Raw genomic sequence first — 6,000 nt, 5'->3', positions numbered from 1 at the left:
ATGTTTCTTAACTTCTATTGAAATTATTTTATATTTTATAGTTAAATTGTACTTATCCACAAAAAATATTTTGAATGCTTTTTATTTCAGAAACAACTATCTGATAACATGATTTTTTTTCTTGTAAAACATTCATTTTTTTGTATCTCATTTGTTTACTATCTAAAAATTGAAAAGATTATTCTTACCATTTCAGCAAAGAAACCTTTAAGAATATAAGAACACATTGGATCATGTGACTACAAGTTATATGTTCATTTGTGGCCAATTATCATACACAGAATTCTCATTCCTAATCCAATACAGAAAAAATAATTATTGGTAAATTTAGAAAACATTAAGATCTAAAACCCACAAAATTATACGTTTTTGAGCTATGGTGATGAAGATTTATCATTCATGATAGGAAATAAATATTTTCTTGATGTTATACAATCATAAGATTCAATTAATTAATTAATTAATTAATGCACAAATGCAAGGTTGTAGCTCAAGTGTGGCATGGGTCCTGTTGGGCTGTATTGTGGTTCCTGCATGTCTGCTGTGGTTCAGTGAGGCAGAAGCGTGCAGGAATTTGACTGAGTTCCCTCCATGCAGTTCCAGGCAAACACTGGGCTGAGAAGTGGCGGGGCTCTCTACCCAGGCGTGTAGAGGTCTCAGCATGAAGTCCTGAAGGGGCAGAGCTCCTGGTTTAGGGGTCTCCAGGCTGAAGCGGCTAATGGAGAGACCAGTGGTCTCTGTCCTTGGACTCCCAGATGCTGCTGGGAGCCACAGAATGACTGAGACTGAGGGTATATGTGCTGGACCAGCCCACAGCTGAGAGGGAGAGAAGCTCTGGTGGCACCCAGTGGGGTGAGAGACTCTTGGTTATGGCACTCGCTTGGCTGGGTTGGCTAGCTTGCTTGAATTGGTGGCCTTCGTGGCAGAAACATAGAGAAATCTTCTAGCAGGAGATTAAGCAGCAGCTCAGTAATCAAAGGCCTTCTCTATGGTTCTCTATGGCCGGTTCCAAAGACATGAGGAAGACCATGGTTTTAAAAAGTTTATTGTCATGGCAGAAAGTAGATTTGGCTACTTCCCTCCCAATTTCTCAGGGCAGACATGAGTTAAATAGGGAGTGAAGTGAAGCTGTACCCCCCTAAACTCAGGGCAAGCCTTTGGTTAAATACCATTTGTAAGAAGGAGGGTCTGGGAAGGAATGCTTAATTGCTATGCCCTCTGGCCTTTAGGTATATTATTAATATAGAGCTCTCTTGCGGCTCTGAGGCCTGTAGTCATGCCCTCTACCTGTGCTAGGTGACACAAACCTCTCTTTGGGAGGGGTTGTAAGTGCATTGCCCTACTTGACTGAAAGGTGCAGATCAATGGAAGTCTTCAGCCGCTTGTCAGGAGCCTAGAATCTGGGAGTGTGATGAAATGTATGCCATCCCTTGCAAGGTGGGTCTCTGGCTATCTCTAGCCAGTGCTCCACCAGAAACCAAGCTATACTTTATGATCTCACACACAAATACCACCTTACCTATGAAAAAAGTAACAGAGTCATTACATAGATTGATAGATAGACAGACAGACAGACAGACAGACAGACAGACAGACAGACAGACAGATAGTTTGAGTCATTAATCACATAGGGCTTTTGTCCTTTTTGCATTTTTGTTTTTAAGTATGCAACTATCTGTATGTATGTATGTATGTACATATATGTGTATGTTTTTCAGGGAATACTGAAACCCTGTACGTTTTACTTTAAGTAAAGTATATTCATTCCCTCTGACTTTCTGTTCATGGTTATATTTGAAAACTTATTGTTGTACATACTGAAACCTACATTTTCTCTAATGTCTTATAGGAGTTTTATACTTCTGTCTTTTTTATTGCATATTTTATTTATTTACATTTCAGATGTCATCCCCTTTCCCCATATGCCCCAGAAAACCCCTATCCCATCCCCCCTACTTCTTTTTGCTTTTATACGATTTTAATTACATGCAAATTTTAAGGTCAGTTATAGGTTGAGGTACTATAAATACAATAGATGCAAATAGTCAAGGAACAAGCAAGACAATAAATTTGAATAGTAAAAGAACAAGCAAGGCAATAAACAAAATTCCATGATCATTCTTGTGATCATTATTTCTAAGGGCTTATCAGAATGACCAAAATATCTGAGCCTACTTCCCTGTTCTATCCCAATGCCAGGTTTCAACACACAAACACAATTAGAAAGTATACAATCAATGCAACTTATATTAAATACTGTAGGAAAAACAAAAGTATTTTTAAAACTTGACAATTAAAATAGCCTTAACACATGTACTAACACTTGTTTGAAATCCAGATTCTGTCCCAACTTTATCTCTTGCTAACATAACATCATAGAGAACGGCAGCTAACTTCCACATATGTCTCTGAAAATGTCCAGAACCAGACTTCCAATGAAGATTGTTATTTCCAATATTGGATTGAGTTTTATACAAGTCCATGGTTTAGTCCAAATAACTGATCACATTTAAGAAAAATATAAGAGTCATTATAACATATCTTTTGGATTCTCTGTTCCACAAGGTCTAAAACCTTGAGGTGAGGCAGCTTTTCCCATCTGGGATAATAGGCAAGCAAAGGTTGGTCTGGAACATATGTCCAATACAGCTTCACAGTCACCATTGTCAGAGCACTCAGCAAACCCACAAGTCAGCATCATTCTTTCTCCTGGCATCAGCATGTCTCACCCATCACTCTGGCAGCCACCATGCTCCTTCAGCATCTTGAAAAAAACCACAAACATGCCCTCTTCCCCATATTAAAGAGCTGATTGGGATCATGCCATATGCCAATAATTGGATCATTCTATGAATAAGTATGCCTAGTTGTAGGGCGCCATAGACACTCAGCAGAAAGTTCCTTGGCATCCAAATTAAAAAAAAAAAAACCAAAGAACATGATGTAAATACATTTGTGGAGGTATACCTCCCCCTTTTTTACTTTATAAAGATATTGTTCTAAAGTTCCATGGGATGGGCCCCTTCCACAATACCTTGTCCTTGAGGATTATAAGAAATCTCAGTAATATGTGTAATATTAAATTGTTGACAGAAAGTCTCAAATGATCGACTCCAATAGACAGTTCCATTATCTGTTTATTATTATTATTATTATTAAATAATTTATTTATTTACATTTCATATGTTATCCTCTTTCCCCATTCCCCATGCAGAAACCCTTTATCCCTATGCCCTTCCTCCTCATTCTATGAGGGTGTGTCCCCACCCATCTACTCACTCCTGCCTACCTGTCCTTGAATTCCCTCACACTGGGGCATCTAGCCTTAAAGGAACCAAGGCCCTCCTCTTTAATTGATGCCCAGTAAGGCCATCCAATATTACATATATAGCTGGAGCCATGGGTACTTCCATGAGTGTACCCAGGCTGGTTCTTTAGACCCTGGGAGTTCTGGTAAGTTGGTATTGTCCCTGTCCCCATAGGGCAGCAAGCCCCTTCAATTCATTCAGTCTTATCTCTATCTCCTCCATTGGGGATCCAGTAATCAGTTCAATGTTTAGCTGCCAGCATCCACCTCTGTATATGTCAGGCACTTGCAGAGCCTCTGGGAAGACAGGTAATTCAGGATCCTGTCAGGATGTACTTCCTGGCATCCACTACAATGCTTGCATTTACTAATTGCACATGGGATGGATTGCCAGGTGGGACACTCTCTGGACTGTTTTTCCTCCAGTATCTGCTCCACACCATTGTCTCATATTTGCTCCTGTGAGTATTTTGCTACTCCTTCTAAGAAGGAGTACTCTATGAGCTGAATCTAGGGTGTTGTGAGCTTTTTGTCTAATATTCACTTATCAGTGAGTGGACACCATGTGTGTTCTTTTGTGATTGGGTTACCTCACTCAGGATATTTTCTAGGTCTATCCATTTGCCTACGAATTTTATGAATTCATTGTTTTTAATAGCTGAATAGTACTCCATTGTGTAAATGTTCCACATTTTCTTTATCCATTCCTTTGTTGAAAGACATCTGGGTTCTTTCTACCTTCTGGCTATTATAAATAAGGCTGCTATGAACATAGTGGAGCATATGTCATTATTATATGTTGGAGCATCTTCTGGGTATATGACCAGGAGTGGTAAAGCTGGATCCTCAGGTAATGCTATGTCCAATTTTCTGATGAATTGCCAGAGTGCTTTCCAGGGGGGTTTTACCAGCTTACAATCCTACCAACAATGGAGGAATGTTCCTCTTTCTCTACATCCTTGCCAGCATCTGCTGTCACCTTAGTTTTTAATCTTAGCCATTGTGACTTGTGTGAGGTGAAACCTAAGGATTGTTTTGATTTGCATTTCCCTGATGACTAAAGATGATAAACATTTCTTTAGGTGATTCTCAACCATTTGGTATCCCTCAGTTGAAAATTCTTTGTTGAGCTGTCTACCACATTTTTAATAGGGTTATTTGATGGTCTGTATTCTAAATTCTTGAGGTCTTTGTACATTTTAGATATTAGCCTGTTATCAGACGTAGGATTGGTATAGATTTTTTTTCTAATCTCTCTGTTGACTTTTTGTCCTATTGACATTGTCCTTTGCCTTACAGATTTTTACAATTTTATGAGTTCCCATTTGTCAATTCTTGATCTTAAAGCATAAACCATTGGTGTTCTGTTCAGGAACTTTTACCCTGTGTCCATGTGTTCAAGGCACTTCACCACTTTCTCATCTATTAGTTGCAGTGAATCTGGTTTTATGTGAAGGTCCTTGATTCACTTGGACTTGAACTTTGTACAAGAAGATAGGAATGGGTCAATTTGCATTCTTCTACTTGCTGACCTCCAGTTGAACTGGTACCATTTGCTGAAAATATTGTCTATTTTATACTAAATGGTTTTAGCCCCTTTGTCAATTGACCATAGGTTTGTGGGTTTATTTCTGGGTTTTCAATTCAATTCCATTGATCTTCCTGCATGGCTCTGTACCAATACCATACAGTTTTTATCATTATTGCTTTGTTGTACAGCTTGAGATCATGGATAGTGCTCCCTCCAGTAGTTTTTTTTATTATTGAGAATAGTTTTTGCTACCCTGGGCATTTTGTTATTTCAAATAAATTTGCAAATTGCTCTTTCTAACTCTATGAAAATTGATTTGGAATTTTGATAGGGATTCCTTGAATTTCTAGATTGCTTTTTGCAAGATAGAAAGTTTTACTATATTAATCCTGTCAATCCATGAGCAAGAGAGATCTTTCAAACTTCTCAGTTCTTTGATTTCTTACTTCAGGGATTTGAAGTTCTTGTCATACAGATCATTCACTTGCTGGTTAGATTCACACCAAGGTACTTTATATTATTTGTACCCTAAATCTGCTCAAGGCCCTGGTGCAAAGAGGAAGGAGCTATACTCCTGTCTTGTACATTTAAGTTCATGGTTAAATTTAAGTAAATTTTGCATGATTCTGTATATGTCTAGATTTCTCCTTATTGACTCTGTAGTTTTTCAAAAAACTGCTGATTATATTTTCAAGGCTGTATTTATTTCTGCTTTATCTTATTTTTTCCATTGATCTCCTTGTATAATATTTTTCAAAAATATACCATGCTGAATAAATACTGAGGCTTCATAACACTTCAAAGGCAGATAGTATCTATCTTCCATGTGTTCTTAGTTTTCAGTATTGTATTAGATATTCTAGGTCTTTTATTCTCTATACAAACTTTAGAATTGTTAGTGCCCACAAACAAACGTAATATCAAATTTAGATTGATATTATATTAAGTCTTTACATCAACTTGTAAAGATTTATCATACACTATGAGTTAATATGCAATATCACCACTTAGTTCAATGATTTTTTCCTCAGATTATTGTAATATTCCTCACACAAATTGTGTGTTTTGTCGTTCTAGGAGTGCCAAAGTAAATGATATTATTTCAGTTGTATCTGTTCATTACTGGTACATAGGAAATAAATTGATTCCTGTATATTAAACA

Source organism: Arvicanthis niloticus, chromosome X, assembly GCF_011762505.2.
Source record: "Arvicanthis niloticus isolate mArvNil1 chromosome X, mArvNil1.pat.X, whole genome shotgun sequence".
NCBI classification, from domain to species: domain Eukaryota; kingdom Metazoa; phylum Chordata; class Mammalia; order Rodentia; family Muridae; genus Arvicanthis; species Arvicanthis niloticus.
The sequence above is the reverse complement of the archived record's forward strand: the minus strand, read 5'-3'. Positions refer to the sequence as shown.